Here is a 17,242-nt window from a genome sequence, read left to right on the forward strand (position 1 = left end):
CCCGTTCTTCCCTAATCCGATGAGACCGTTGACCTCGATGTCTGGTCTCCACCCTCAAACAATCCAATCCAATCCAAACGTAGGTTTACCTTTCCTTTCAGTGACTAAAAAGTCGAATCAAATCTACAAAGAGCTCGGCAGTAAGAGCCTACTTATCAGTATGACGTTGCACCCTCTTTGACTTAGATGCATGCACCGATTCTGTTCGGAAGTGTGTCACAAAGCCAGTGTGTCCCCTCCTGAGGTAAGCTATCCCACAACTGTCGTAACTTGTCCTTGATACCATGGGTACAGGCACAGGGACGGAGTTAACGTCCGAGCTGGGCCTATATGTGTTCTGTAGTGGACAGATCTGGGGCTCTTGCTGTTCACGGGAGTGCCTAAATATCACGCAGACAGTTTGTGGAGGTACACTACTGGCCATTAAAATTGAACACCAAGAAGAAATGCAGATGATAAACGAGTATTCATTGGACAAATATATTATACTAGCACTCACATGTGATTACATTTTCACGCAATTTGGGTGCATAGATCCTGAGAAATCAGTACCCAGAACAACGGCCTTGGTACGCCTGGGCATTGAGTCAAACAGAGCTTGGATGCCGTGTACAGGTACAGCTGCCCATGCAGCTTCAACACGATACCACAGTTCATCAAGAGTAGTGACTGGCGTATTGTGACGAGCCAGTGCTCAGCCACCATTGACAAGACGTTTTCAGTTGGTGAGAGATCTGGAGAGTGTGCTGGCCAGGACAGCAGTCGAACATTTTCGGTATCCAGAAACGTCCGTACAGAACCTGCAACATCTTGCTGAAATATAAGGTTTCGCAGGGATCGAATGAAGGGTAGAGCCACGGGTCGTAACACATCTGAAATGTAACGTCCACTGTTCAAAGTGCCGTCAATGCAAACAAGAGCTGACCGAGACGTGTAACCAATGGCACCCCATACCATCACGCCGGGTGATACAGTAGTATGGCGATGACGAATACACGCTTCCTATGTGTGTTCACCGCGATGTCGCCAAACACGAATGCGACCATCATGATGCTGTAAACAGAACCTGGATTCCTCCGAAAAAATGACGTTTTGCCATTCGTGCAGGCGCTCCTGTCTGTGATGCAGCGTCAAGGGTAACCGCAGCCATGGTCTCCGAGCTGATAGTCCTTGCTGCTGCAAACGTCGTCGAACTGTTGGTGCAGATGGTTGTTATCTTGCAAACGTCCCCATCTGTTGACTCAGGGATCGAGACGTGGCTGCACGATCCGTTACAGCCATGCGGATAAGATGCCTGTCATCTCGACTGCTAGTGATACGAGGCCGTTGGGATCCAGCACGGCGTTCCGTATCACCCTCCTGCACCCACTGATTCCATATTCTGCTAACAGTCATTGGATCTCGACCATTGCGAGCAGCAATGTCGCGACACGATAAACCGCAATCGCGATAGGCTACAATCCGACCTTTATCAATGTCGGAAACGTGATGGTACGCATTTCTCCTCCTTACACGAGGCATCACAACAACGTTTCACCAGGCAACGCCGGTCAACTGCTGTTTGTGTATGAGAAATAGGTTGGGAACTTTCCTCATGTCAGCACGTTGTAGGTGTCGCCACCGGCGCCAACCTTGTGTGAATGCTCTGAAAAGCTAATCATTTGCATATCACAGCATCTTCTTCCTGTCGGTTAAATTTCGCGTCTGTAGCACGTCATCTTCGTGGTGTAGCAATTTTAATGGCCAGTAGTGTATGTGCCAAATGTGGACGAGCATTGTCCTGTTGAAAAACAAAACCCCGACACTGCCGAATGAAAGGTAACTCGTGAGGATACAGGTTACTGTTGCGCCAGCAGGGTTCCCACAATCACTATCATCTGAGACCTGAAGCCATACCCGATAACTCCCAACACCATGACGCCAGCAGTAACACCACTGTGCATGTCCATACGTTGGGAGAATGAGACCTCTCACTGGGCTGCCACCTTACTCGCTGACGATGGTTATCCAGGGTAGTACAGATCCGCGATTTATAGCTGAACACAGTGGGAGGCCAGTCATCAGCACGCCATGCTTCCCAGCTACACTGCCACTCTAGACGTAGCCTAGCTGGGGCGATAATTCCCAGGTATGGCTGCTGCTGGTCTCCAAATAATGATGTGAAATGACACAGAATGTTGCAGGGAATCCATTACTTATTCTTGGATGGGAAGCCCAGATGTGAAAGGGTTGCGATGTGCTTGGTGTAAATACGATGATCCTCAGTCTTCCCGAGCTGTTCCAGATGCACCTGGTGCACCACGGCTTCGCTGCAAGTGTCCCAACGCTGCTTAATATGAGTGCAACTGCCTGAAGCGTGTCGACCGTGGCCAACACAGCCGACAGAAACCAATTCCTCTTCTTTTCACACACAATAAACACAGTAGTACCCAAGGAATATTTGCTCCTTTTTCGTATACCTTATACGGAGAACAGTATGAACTCTGAGAAGAGAGTAATATAAGCTCTAAAACTTAGTACTTGGTGCCCCATTTTTTTATGTTGTCTCAAGCAGAGAGAAGTTTCATCTGTTTTCCTCCGAAACACAAGATGAGAAAGTGCTGCTTCATCACCAGACAAATACTTCGTTTTTCCAGCATATACTTGCGCTGCTTCATCACCAGACAAATACTTCGTTTTTCCAGCATATACCTGCGCTCCATCCTTCCTCGGCAGTGTCGTAGCTTTTGTGTCAACCAACATCAGCGGTCTGCACAGCGATTGTCATTGGACTAGTTGCACACGTAATATGCGTATAATGCTTTCTCGTGCAGTAAGTAAAAGACTCAGTGGAGACGATGAGACGACCTCGATAAATACTCGACTGTGTAAGTCACAGTGGTGCTCTACGATGACTGCTCTCTCACTAGGCTATTCAAGTGGTATATTGTCACATTTACCGAAATGCGGGAAGTTTAAACATATGTAACGCACGTAGATATGGTATTTTAATGATACTTTCCCAAATGTCTGCTACAACAAGGGACGGTTCACAACGCCTTTCGTCAGACAAATCTTGTTCTTGTGCGACCCACTTCCAATCATATCCAGATATCGTCTTCACAGCTCCTAACATTTTCCTCAGGGCACAATGTCAAACCGAAACGCCGTGTTTCAAAGTTTTCATGGAGTTAGATTAACGTAAATATCTTCTACTTTAAATATTTGCCATGGTTTGCTTGCATTAACATTAACAGATATTATTTGGTTGAAACGAACACTTCTGTTAGGTTCAATAGAGAATGAAAAATGAAACAAAGAGAGTCCCTACGATAACACTACTCCGAAGAAACCCGAGCCTGGTGAACTGAACAACGTGTATACAAATTACGATCAGTTTTTGTATTCAGTGGTGTGAATTCATCACCATCAAACGGAACAGTTTTTTTACAATAAACATCTAAATGTAGACTTAGATGTTCCACATGGGCTAAAGCATTCTTGATAAAAGGACGATTTCTCGGTTTATCAACCATGGTCTCCAGTCGATGTTGGAATTTAATTTTTTTTCTTTTCCAGTCAGATGTTCTTTCTCACACTCTTCTTCATCTATATCATCTGTATGTCTTGTGTAGTGCTCGGTAGTTATAGTTTCACACTTTACCAGGTAATAAATAGGGAGAATTATTTTCATCATAAATACCATTGCCATTACTCCAGATGTAAAAGATTTCTCTTTTTGTAATGCAGGCTACAATTCACTGGCTGGACTGCCGTTTCGTTTCTGGCGTGGAGTCATTGGCCTATGAATAATCCACAGTACCAAAACATATTGCGGATTTTACCGATGTTTTCATTTCTGGTTTCTGTTTTGGAACGTCCTGCACGTGGATCGTCTTCCAGAGAAGTATGCCCATTTAGAATTAAGCTTCCCAATCACTAACTGTTTAAAATTAAAGAACAAATTCAAAATTAATATTCACCAAATTTGTATGAGTGTCCGTCGGTGATGTAGAGTTTAAAATAAACAAATTTAGGAAGATATAACTATCTGAATGCAGAAAGTTCTAGTTCTATAGAAAGGCGTGGACAAATATTATTCTAGTGGTCACAGTGTCACATGACTGAAGCTATTTTCGAAATATGCCCCAATACGAAAGATCAAAGATTAGCGCCAATTCTGTTTAAAACCGAGAAGTTTTCATCCAGTTCTCCTATGTCAGAAGTACACAAGTATCTCACCAATTTTCCTTTATAAAGTACTAAAATATGTATACCATAGTTCATGGCGTACAGCGCATGCATGACATATCAACGAGTTACTCTGCCGTAAGACATCAGAATCCGTAGATTTCTTGTGTCACAAATCTCGAGAAATATCAGGACAATCCCTGAAAGTTCGTCAACACTTTTATCCTGTGTATTTCATTCAGATTCTCGCCCTCACCAGAAATAAGCTTTTGTCAACGTCTTATCACGCGTTCTGCAGATCTGACTGACTGTACTCCGACCATCACTGTTCGTATGTACCCAGTGTAGCATATTTTGTGTTCCTAGTGACACAACATTAATTTAGCTTTCTGTTAGAGGAAGAAGTGATATACGCTATCCGTAGATGTTCACGATAGTAGCACATGAACATTCGACCAGCTTCGCGGTTTTCGAGATACTCATAATAATAATCTGCCCTTTGTCAAAGTCGCTTATCTCAATGGATTTACCTATCTGCAGCCGATATCTTCGCTTGAGTGATCCCCCGTTCGTGTCTGCTCTGCTCACATACTTTTCTACCGCTCCACGTGCAATAGCGCCATCAGTCGGCATCCAACGTCTCTGTGGGCAGTGTTCATAATGTTTTGGCTGGTTAGTGTATGTTTTCTATGAGTTCACTAAATGGCTCCACGCAAATCCCGCGATTGTTTCGCCGAAAGGGTACGGCCGATTTCCTTCCCCATAGTTAGCAATCCGAGCTCGTGCTCCGTCTCTAATGACCTCTTTGTTTACGGGGCCTTAAACTCTAATATTTCTTCCGAGTAGCATAAAATTTCTAATCAGCAGATTTTTTTGTCACTACATTGAGTTAAATTCCAGACTTGTCCACCACGTCTCGGGGACTGAGGGCATGTGACTCTATTTACACTGTAATGATAAAAGTCATGGGATATCATCTAATATCGTGTCTGACCTCCTTTCGCCTCGTGTACGGCAGAAACGCAGTGTGGCATGGACTCGACAAGTCATTTGAATTACCCTGCAGAAATACTGAGCGGCGATGCCTCTTCATAATTGCAACAGTGTTGCCGGTGCAGGACGTTGTGCACGAACTGACCTCCCGATTACGTCCCACAAATGTTCGATGGGATTCATGTCAGGCGATCTGGGTGGCCAAATCATTCTCTCAAATTGTCCAGAATGTTCTTCAAACCAATCACGAACAATGTGGACTGGTGACATGGCGCACTGTTATCCATAAAAAATCCATCCTTTTTTTTAGGGGGGGGGGGGGGGCCATGAAGTCAATGAATGGCTGCAGACGGTCTCCAGTAGCCAAACATAACGATTTCGTCAACGATCGTTTCAGTTGGACCAGAAGGTGCAGCCCACTGCACGTAAACAAAGCCCACACCATTATGGCCGGCCGGAGTGGCCGAGCGGTTCTAGGCGCTAGAGTCTGGAACCGCGCGACCGCTACGGTCGCAGGTTCGAATCCTGCCTCGGGTATGGATGTGTGTGATGTCCTTAGGTTAGTTGGTTTAAGTAGTTCTAAGTTCTAGGGGACTGATGACCACAGCAGGTAAGTCCCGTAGTGCTCAGAGCCATTTAAATCATTTTTTGAACACCATTATGGGGAAACCAGCGGCTCGCGCAGTTCCTTGTTGACAGCTTGGACCTATGGCTTTCGTGGGGTCTGCTCCTCACTCGACACTGCCATCAGCTCTTACCGACTGAAATCAGGACTCATCTGACCAAACCACAATTTTCCAGCCGTCTTGGGTCCAACCGATACAGCCACGAGCCCAGGAGAGGCGCTGCAGGCAACGTCTGGCTGTTAGCAAAGGCACTCGCGTCGGTCTTCTGCTGTCATACCCTATTAACGCCGCACTTCGCCGCTCTGCCCTAACGGATACGTTCGTCGTACTTCCTATATTGATTTCTGCGGTCATTTCAAGCAGTGTTACTTGTCTATTAACACTGGCAAGTCTACGTGAAAGTCGCTGTTCTCGGTCGTTAAGTGAAGGCCGTCGGCCACTGCGTTGCCCGTGGTGAGAGGTAATGACAGAAATTTGGTGTTCTCGGCACACTCTTGAGACTGTGGATCTCGGAATACTGAATTCCATAACGATTTACCAAATGTAATGTCACATGCGTCTAGCTGCAACTACCATTCCGCTTTCAAAGTCTGTTAACTCCCGCCGTGCGGCCATATTCACATCGGAAACCGTTGCACATGAATCTCCAGAGAACACGTAACAGCTCCGCCAATGCAGTGCCCTTTTATACCTTGTGTACGGGATACTACCGACATCTATGCATGTGCATTTCGTTATCCCTTGACTTTTGTCATCTAATGGTTCAAATGGCTTTGAGCACTATGCGACTTAACTTCTGAGGTCAGCAGTTGCCTAGAACTTAGAACTAATTAAACCTAACCAACCTAAGGACATCACACACATCCATGCCCGAGGTAGGATTCGAACCGGCGACCGTAGCGGTCGCCCGGCTCCAGACTGGAGCGCCTAAAACCGCACGGCCACTCCGGGCGGCTTTTGTCATCTCATTGTATTGTAACCTGCCCGTCGGATGGTGACAGTAAGCTCGGCGACTACCTGTTAATGAATTTCGGCTGCCGTCGTGAATACTGAACCACAGTATTCGAGAAGTTTGTGATTTAGGGAGAAAATCTTAAGATTCTACGTAATGAGACATCTTTAATAATGCTGTGTTTATGTCTCAAAAAATAGATCCACGCACTGCGTGTGGAAGTGGAGTAACGAAGCTGGAAGGCAGATGCCGCAGAGCTGATATTTTACTTTCTAGTTCTAAAGGGACAACACTAGTGTCATATACGCGTGGACGTGAGGATAGTGTTTCATTTCTAATTTCGTGAGCGTCTTTCGGATCCCACGTTAACGATGATGATGATGATGTATGGTTTGTGGGGCGCTCAACTCCGCGGTTATCAGCGTCCATACAAATTCCCAACCTTTGCTCAGTCCAGTCTCGCCACTTCCATGAATGATGATGAAATGATGAGGACAACACAAAAAAAAGCCAGTCATCTCGAGGCAGGTGAAAATCCCTAACCCCGCCGGGAATCGAACCCGGGACCCCGTGCTCAGGATCGAGAACGCGACCTCAATCACATTAACGAGACAGTATCTCAAATGTCTCCCTCCATGGCCTCTTTGAATATTTAAAGGGCGTGAATATCAGTAGATGCCGAAAAGCGTCACTCTAAAAGATGGGATGACATTAAGACGCTATTTTTAACTCTGAGAAATTTTTTACTATTCCTGACATGATATTTTCTTTATAGCGTCGTGTCGCTCTCTTGTAAGGCCATTTAGAAGAATCTCGTGGCTATTTTCTTTTTCTAAGAGTGGGTTCAGAGTTGAGAATGGTAAACAAACATATCACAAGCTCACGCTTCAATGAAATCGCTGTTAATGGACCCTGTTCGCTTGGATCGTTGCTTCCAGAGGATGGAGGTAATTTAGCTCTGTTTTGGACGACCTGATCTGATCTGTGATGGATATGTTGCTACACCAGTCGCTGTAGCTTTGATTCTTAGATGGCTTCTCATTCTCTTTTCACCAAACTAGATCCGTTTTCGTTTTCGCCGTAGACCCGCGCAATGGAATTATGTCACGGATTTGAAAATATCAGAAATTATTATGCTTTGCAAATGAGTATCCATACACGTGTTTCGCCGTTCCTACACTTTGTTACATATAATATTTGAGAGATCATGTACAACGTGGACTAAATGTGAAACCATCAAGTCAGCGACAAAGAAAAAATGGAACAAGTAGCTTATAAATCTGTTGTGTAAAGGAATGTTAACTCCGTGCATGAACGGTGGGAACTGGGGTGAAATAATGACCTCCATTTCTACCATGCAGTGTACGATAAACACTGAGCTATTTAGTGTCAGACTTGCAGGAAATATTGCTGTGAAAAATGTCTGCTAAATTTCCCACGTCGGCGTACAACGGAAGTCTTCTTGACTGCTACGGAACAGAGGCGCCTAAAACATTTGTGAGACAGTTACAATTCGCCTCTTACACCCACAAAGTACCAGTCACCCGCCGGTAAAACTCTTTTTCAGGCATTTCATTGTACGTAAGTTTGAGGCTGGATCCGACGTTCAGTGTCGCTTACCCTGTCTATAAAGCAATTATATATACGTAACGTTTCGCGATATATCGATCCACTCGATATCCCGTTGAGTAAAGCAGCTGTGTCACCTCTTCCAATTTGATTTGAAATATCCACATATCAACGAACACAACAGAACCCAGTGTGTTATTTGTAACACTGCCATCAATTAACGTGCATGCACGAACCACTGACAGAAACCTCTCTGTGCTCTACATCTGCATACGTCTTACGCTTAAGCTTTTTGAATATGGCATGCCAGCGAAGGTGTAACGTCTGTACCGTTAGTTTTCTGCTGAACTGAATAGTTATCTCCTTGACAGTACAATGGACTCGCATTCGGGAGGACTACGGTTCAATCCCGCGTCCGGCCATCCTGATTTAGGTTTTCCATGATTTCCCTAAATCGCTCCAGGCAAATGCCGGGATGGTTCCTTTGAAAGGGCACGGCCGACTTCCTTCCTCGTGCTTCCCTAATCCGATGGAACAGTGGAACTCCTAGAACGCGAAAATGTCCAACGCAGACAAATCTTGAAGAGGAACGTTGCAGATATTGCGTAATAGGCAAACTATTTTCTGCCTGCCGCTACAGCCATATTAGTTCTTACGGGGATTGATTTTTACACTGCAAAGACGTTTGTCGCTTCCAGAAAATAATAATACCGTCAGTAAACAATAGCAACGATGATTTTTTTCATGCAGAAAACGAAGCAGAATCCTGTGTAACCTAGCAATCAGATTAATAAGTTTATTTACGTCATTTAACAGTGTCGAAAACATCTGTGATTTTTCTTTTTTCTTTTTAACTATTGATCTTCCGTACAATAAATGACACAATTTTGAAGTTCTTTCAGATCAGAATTTTCTTTTAGTCGCACGAACCGTTTTGTGTATTTGGATCAAGACAGGACTTCTAGCAGTATGTACCTAGATACATTACAGACACCTCCACGGAGAAACAACAGGGTTCGTGTCAGCAAGGGAGTATAAGTGACAGGTGCATCAATTTTAAAAGAAGCGAGTACGCTGCGCAGATTAACTAAGCGACACTAGAGAAAATGATAATTTTGTATTGTTCTGACATCAAGAGATCAGAAACGATTCTATCAAAACGAAGCGCGCCGAGGATGGTTTCTGTTTCAGAAAAGGAAACAAAATTGACATGCTTCACTGTACCGTGAGACTCGCTGAAATCTGTAGCTCACCGGTTGCTAGAAGGCCCAAACGAATCTTGCGTTTGCAGCGACAGTAATAGACAAATGTAAAAGTCGTGCGACTAGGGCCTCCCGTCGGGTAGACCGTTCGCCAGGTGCAAGTCTTTTGATTTGACGCCACTTCGGCGACTTGCGCGTCGAGGGGGATGAAATGATGGTGATTAGGACAACACAACACCCAGTCCCGGAGCGGAGAAAGATCTCTGACCCACCTGGGAATCGAGCCCTGGCTCTTAGGATTAACATTCTGTCGCGCTGACCGCTCAGCTACCGGGGGCGGACAGCAAGAGCGACGCAATTGTGGAAAATAAGTCGTGCTATAATCAAGTCATTCTGGTCGCAGTACCTGATGTGATACCAAAGAAGCACTGAAGGTAAAGTAGCTGCTTCCGTGTAGTCTGGAGTACAGAGTTTTTATTTATTTTAGAGTTCTCATACACTTCTAAAAGTGATTGGGTGACCATTAGTTCTCTGCGATGTAATAAGTTTTTTGTGTCACCCATAAAATTTAGTTCTCGTGGTATGACATCTCTAGAAACTAACCAATTTATTTATATCAAGAATTAAAATTTAGAGTCTTGCCAGCCCCTGGATAAATTTCTGTTGAAGCCAATGGTGTCACCCAGTTTCGTGATGCAGGCAAATGGAATTGACGCCGTTTTGACTACCTGCACATCAGCTTCGGAGTTCAGTTACGGGTATCTGATGTTCTGGAACTCAAAATGAGCGTAAACGTAGAGGAACGGATCTTTTGTCTTTGAACTTTCTAACACCGTCACTCACAGCACATCACATAAGCTTGTTCCAATTTAGTAGATAATGTGACCTGCTGTCAAGTTTTACATTTAATGTAATTCATCATAGGCCCAGAAGTTCCTCATTTGATACATTGAATCCCAATGCTTCTAAGTGCCCTCTTCAGTAAAAGCATCAAGCGCTCCAACAGAAAGTAAAATACATGTACAAATTCTGGGAAACTTTTGCTGCAAGTCTTTCGAACAGACAAAAGCAAGTATCAAGAGCCATCGACATTGTAACCGATGGTCCCCATTTTAACTTTGTCCCTTACATTCTGTGAAGAGAAGGGAATTAATACACTGAACAGCCATTGGTGTCCTGATCCTTACGTAAACAGCAAATTAACCGTCCATCATATGCATGACACATAAAAAGAAAATAACAACGGAAAACGAAAGAGTGAGAATGTGAAGGAATTGCTTTACTTAAAAAGCAGAACCACAAAAGACACCAAATAAAGATCAGAAGGAGTAGGACTACCAAATAAAAAAAAGAATTCAAGAGGTGATGTTCCTTTTCACTATCAGGACTTGACCAGGAAAAAATTACTGTTAAAAAGATATTTTCGGAGAACTGTGTTTCATTACTATGGAAGGAAGAAAAAGAATGGTAAATATTGTCTGAACATTTCTTCCATAGAAGAATGCTGAGGTTTAGCTTTACGGACACGGTAAAATATGCAGTAAGATTCGTTCTATTAGACAAGAGACAACAACACTTTGTGAAACATTATAGGGAGCAAGGAAACCACATTTACCAACCAGATCCTGTAACATGACAGGTTTCTAGGAACTACACTGGAAGATATGGTTGCAGGGTGGAAACTCAGATGAAGACGGCGGTAATAGTTTCTTTAGTAGGTATCTTTAGATGCTGATTGTATAATTATGTTAAATTGGAATGAAGAGGGAAACAGAAAATAAAGCCCACTGAAGAATACCACAGTAGAAGAATCTACAGACTACCCAACTAAAAGAGGTTAGGAATGTTTTATTTTTGTTTTTAAGAACCAGGTTTTGCAGTTGAAGACAAAGCCACAATAGCTTATTGTAAGTAGGAAACCGCTTCTGAGACTGTCTACATATGTAGCTGCAGCTGTGTGAAGACTGTCCGGTTGCAGGCACCAGTACTCGCCTTTTCGTGGGATGCTTTCCCTGGTTCAAGGACGGGCACACCATTCCTAAAGCGGACACGGAGCCGCTACCTGGCGATGAAGCTGAGCACACAGCAGCGCATGTTGGGTTAGGACTCCAGGTGACGGCGGCGCGGCTGCAGAGGCACTGGAAGGCGGCCGACGCTCCGTCCAGAGGCCCGCTGGCCGCTGTGCTTGTGGGTGGGGGCGGTTCCTAACTGTGCCTCAACCTTCGAAGGACGCCGCCGCTGCGCCGCGCAGCGCCGCGCATGCGCAATGACGTCACCGCCTAGCGGGCCAGCTTCCGTTCCGTTACTGTAACTCGACAGCAAAGGGTGTCCCATCTGCTCTGTTCTCGCCCTAGGCATTTTGGTCTCAAATGGCAGGGTAAACAACAGATGCTTGGATTACGCACAGCAAACCATTGTGGATACACAGAGACAAAACCACTTGAGCTGTGGGCCTGGGATGTTCTTCCAGTCCGTTCTTGCAGCAGAATGACATTGCCGTTTTTTTTTCTTTTCTTTTTTTTTTTTTTTTTTTATTACACCCTCACGACGACGGATCTCCATCTCCTAGGCAATCAGGTGCATTGGCGACCGCCCAAACGTTGGTCGGACCTGCTGCGTGTGCAGTAAGCAACATGAACCAGGAGATTTTTAAGTTTCAAAACTTAATGATAACATGAGCACATCACCAAAACGAGACACTGGACTCGCATTCGGGAGGACGACGGTTCAATCCCGCTTCCTGCCATCTTGATTTAGGTTTTCCGTGATTTCCCTAAATCGCTCCAGGCAAATGCTGGGCTGGTTCCTTTGAAAGGGCACGGCCGACTTCCTTCCACATCCTTCCCTAATCCGATGAGACCGATGGCCTCGCTGTTTGGTCTCTTCCCCCAAACAACCCAACCCAACCAAAACGAGAGGATGAAATACTGCCGAATACGCGAAATTAAGCAGGCAGGTTATCAAGAATGGTTATACTACGAGAAAACCAAGAACCAATGATTTTCTGATGTCAGTGTCGTGTCGTGTGTCGTGAATGATCTCCATCACCGAACTAAGCCCGCTCGGAGCTCTGCATCTGCAATGTATGCGTAAATTAATGCGCAAAATAAACATAAACGGATAACAAATAATTACAAACATCGATATTAAATTGGTCTTCAAGAGATCCAAGCAACTTTTAGATCACGTTTGCGAAGAGTTTATAGCTGAGTGCTACGTTTCTTACCTAGGCTCCATCTGTTTTCTCGTCATAAATCTTCTAATTGAAGTTACTCTATGAAAACTATTCGCCTTTGCCGTTATCTAGCAAGATGAAATTATATGACGCTGAAAGTATAAAAAAAAAACCTCCGGTTACAGGCTCCACCACTCGCCTCTTCATGGAATGCTTCTCCTGGCTCAAGGGACCGAGCGAGGTGGCGCAGTGGTTAGACACTGACTCGCATTCAGGAGGACGACGGTTCAATCCCGCGACCGGCCATCCTGATTTAGGTTTTCCGTGATTTCCCTAAATCATTCCAGGCAAATGCCGGCATGGTTCCTCTGAGAAGGCACGGCCGACTTCCTTCCCCATCCTTCCCTAATCCGATGAGATCGATGACCTCGCTGTCTGGTCTCCTTCCCCAAACCATTCAACCCCAACCTGGCTCAAGGACGAGCATACCATTCCTAAAGCGTCTTACATACTGTAAGGCGAACAAATAAATTCGAGGAAGGGGCCATAATGTCTCTAATTTTGTGGTATCCCTACATCCTCTTGCAATTTCTCTACCACTGCAACACTCAGAACTCGATCATACGTCAAACCGACCTGACATGTCAGGTGTCGTCAAACCCCTGCTCTGATAACTCAATTCTGTCTCTTCATACGCCGGCTGGAATGGCCGAGCGGTTCTAGGCGCTACAGTCTGGAACCGCGCGAACGCTACGGTCGCAGGTTCGAATCTTGTCTCGGGCATGGATGTGTGTGATGTCCTTGGGTTACTTAGGTTTAAGTAGTTCTCAGTTCTAGGGGACTGATGACCTCAGCAGTTAAGTCCCATAGTGCTCAGAGCCATTTGAATTTTTGTCTCTTCATACGATATCTTCTAATGACAATCAACTTTCAGTAGAAATCGCATTCCAAATTTATACAGATTCTTTAGTTTAGGTGCACTGAAACACGTTACGCGATTAAGGGATGGTTCCTTTTTAAAAAAAATAGCAGAAACAATTTTGCGTTCTTTGCGGGAGCTTATGGCTCCTAATCAGCAGACTAAACTCTCACTCTCCAGTCTCAATTCAAGATCTGAACTGCTACATTCTGAGATACAATGGTGTTTCAGTCATTCACTATCGACGAAAACCTCGATTGCTTCCAACACAATCAGGCTGTAAGATTCGTCTTCTTTATTACATTCATTTCTGTACGGAATCATGCTGATGCCCTGTTTGTCCTCTTAAAGAACTGTGGTGAACTGTTCGTCGTGCTGTAACTTACTATTAAAATCATAGTCAGCTGTAAGAGGGTGTGCTGAAAAGTAATTCCTCCGAATTTTTAATGTGAAAACTTTTAAATCTTTTTAAATAAAACAAACGTTGTTAACATCCTACATCTTTGTTCTTCATAGCATATTTATTTCTCAACGAAGTCATTCTGGCGACGAACAGTTTGTTGATGCTTTGATTTTTCTGACAGAGCGACAACCTCACCTCTGCTTCCATCGCGTCGTCAGTATCAAGCTGAAATCCTCAAAGGTATTGTTTAACTTTTGGAAAATCTGATGGCACCATGTCGGGACTGCTATGGAAGATGGTAGATGAAACTGAACCCCAAGGCGTCGGGTTGCTGCAAGTGGGTCAGCGCTCGTGTGTGGTCTGGCATTGTCAGCTGAAGGAGACGGTGTTCCATGTGTGGATGAACTCTTCAAATTCGGAACTCGATAACAACATGCTGCTTCTCGTGCACCGACATAGTTACGTGAGACACCGCCATGTTTCACGCTACAATTCAGATCCCTTTAGCGACTGAGAGCTACAAATAGTTAGACCTGAAGATAAAGATGATTATTAATAACGTTTGTTTCATTTTAAAATTTTAAGAGTTTTCACATAAAAAATTCGGAGGCATTACCTTTCAGCAGATCCTCGCACATTATAGACATGAATAATCCTTTTAAGTTATGTTATTGGTAGTTTTCTTTCTTTGTCTATGAATTCATAGCATTGTCACGAATTTCATAGCAGTGCGGCCTCAGTAACAGCGTATTGCTGTACTTCAACCCAACACGATTTAAAATAAAAAAAATAGCTCATGTGAAATAATATCAATAAACTGATGAGTTTAAAATACAACGGCGAACAAATTTCTAATGAAAACATTATTATTTATACTACTGGTTTTGCGATGTAGATAACGATTCCTTTGCTGGGGGGTTAGAGATCAAGGTTGTCGTATGTTATGGACAACCCAAGCTAAAGACGTCAAAGGTAGGAGGGAAGCTGGAGAGACTGGGGACGATATACATACTAGCTGAGGGAGGAGGGGACGGTTCATGGGGATCGGAATCCTTGTGAGCAGGAGAAAGTAGCAGTAAGAGATAGATAGCAATGTACGAAGGTTGGGGGTTGGTAATGTGGCATGTGTTTCCTTATTGGAGCCTGGAACTGTGGACATGATAAGAGGTTGAGACTAAAGCTGATATCTACATCTACATCTACATTTATACTCCGCAAGCCACCAAGCGGTGTGTGGCGGATGGCACTTTACGTGCCACTGTCATTACCTCCCTTTCCTGTTCCAGTCGCGTATGGTTCACGGGAAGAACGACTGCCGGAAAGCCTCCGTGCGCGCTCGAATCTCTCTAATTTTACGTTCGTGATCTCCTCGGGAGGTATAAGTAGGGGGAAGCAATATATTTGATACCTCATCCAGAAACGCACCCTTTCGAAACCTGGACAGCAAGCTACACCGCGATGCAGAGCGCCTCTCTTGCAGAGTATGCCACGTGAGTTTGCTAAACATCTCCGTAACGCTATCACGCTTACCAAATAACCCTGTGACGAAACGCGCCGCTTTTCTTTGGATCTTCTCTATCTCCTCCGTCAATCTGACCTGGTACGGATCCCACACTGATGAGCAATACTCAAGTATAGGTTGAACGAGTGTTTTGTAAGCCACCTCCTTTGTTGATGAACTACATTTTCTAAGGACTCTCCCAATGAATCTCAACCTGGTACGCGCATTACCAACAATTAATTTTATGTGATCATTCCACTTCAAATAACCCTGTGACGAAACGCGCCAATTTTCTTTGGATCTTCTCTATCTCCTCCGTCAATCTGACCTGGTACGGATCCCACACTGATGAGCAATACTCAAGTATAGGTGGAACGAGTGTTTTGTAAGCCACCTCCTTTGTTGATGAACTACATTTTCTAAGGACTCTCCCAATGAATCTCAACCTGGTACGCGCATTACCAACAATTAATTTTATATGATCATTCCACTTCAAATCGTTCCGTACGCATACTCCCAGATATTTTACAGAAGTAACTGCTTCCAGTGTTTGTTCCGCTATCATATAATCATACAATAAAGGATCCTTCTTTCTATGTATTCACAATACATTACATTTGTCTATGTTAAGGGTCAGTTACCACTCCCTGCACCAAGTGCCTATCCGCTGCATATCTTCCTGCATTTCGCTGCAATTTTCTAATGCTGCAACTTCTCTGCATACCACAGCATCATCCACAAAAAGCCGCATGGAACTTCCGACACTATCTACTAGGTCATTTACATATGTTGTAAAAAACCATACCATTGGTAGACGTCATCAGGAAGTTCTGAGCGGGAAAAATGGGTCCCGATAAAGATCCCTTCAACATATGATACGCAGTAGTAGTGGGAGAGCGATATAGCCGTATATTGATATACGCTGTCTGACAAAAAAACGAAGCACGCAGAAGGGAAGAGGAAACGAAATTAAACTTCAAGGTAAGGGTCTCATAAAGTCGTTGTATTCTCTCATGAGGCAAACGGGCCCATAACTGTTGTAGCTGGTCCTTGATATCCTTCATCCTGACAGTGGGACGGAGCTACCGTCCTAGGTGGTCCCACATATGTTGTACTGGGGATAGATCTGGGGATCTTGCTGTCCACGGGAGTGGCTCAATATCACGCAGACAGTTGGTAGACACACTGATATGTGGATAACCATTGTCCTGTTGACAAATGGCCACACGATATTGTCGAATGGGAGGATGCCCGTGAAGTACCGTTGTGCCGTTTAAGCTCCCTCAGTCACTACCAACCGTGACCTTAAGTCATACCAGATGGCTGCCCAGACCGTGATGCCAGGGGCTACACCGCTTTGACTCTCCAAAGCATTGGAAGAAGGGAACTCCCAGATCGCCGCTCTACTCGCCGACGATGGTCATCCAGGGTAGAGCAGAGCCGTGATTCATCTCCGAATATAACGAGACGCCATTCATCAGCAATCCGTGCTGTGCGGTCGTGGCACCACTGCAAACGTGGCCGTTTCTTTCGTGTTGTTAGACGGTAGCATACCCATGGGATGGTGATTCCCTGGTCCGACTGCTGCTAATCTCCGATCATTGGTGCGGGATGTCACGGAATTTTGCAGTGAGTCTATTACTTGTTTTAGGATGGCAGGGCATATGTGAAGAATTTACTATATGATGGGTGCACAACACGGCAATCCTCCCTTTTAGTGGTCAGGCGTGGT

General features: G+C 44.7%; 1 protein-coding gene across 1 annotated transcript in view; it reads right to left on the reverse strand.

Annotated features, from left to right (window-relative positions):
• The window catches only part of LOC124721899 (serine proteinase stubble), a 230,786-nt gene extending 219,082 nt beyond the window's left edge, over positions 1-11,704 (reverse strand). The window contains exon 1 of the mRNA XM_047247053.1: positions 11,505-11,704. The gene's annotated coding sequence lies outside the window, so the exon portion shown is untranslated. The remainder of the gene's footprint in view (positions 1-11,504) is intronic.
• Positions 11,705-17,242: the final 5,538 nt, after the last annotated feature.

The sequence above is a fragment of the Schistocerca piceifrons genome, chromosome X (assembly GCF_021461385.2).
Source record: "Schistocerca piceifrons isolate TAMUIC-IGC-003096 chromosome X, iqSchPice1.1, whole genome shotgun sequence".
Classification (NCBI taxonomy): Eukaryota; Metazoa; Arthropoda; class Insecta; order Orthoptera; family Acrididae; genus Schistocerca; species Schistocerca piceifrons.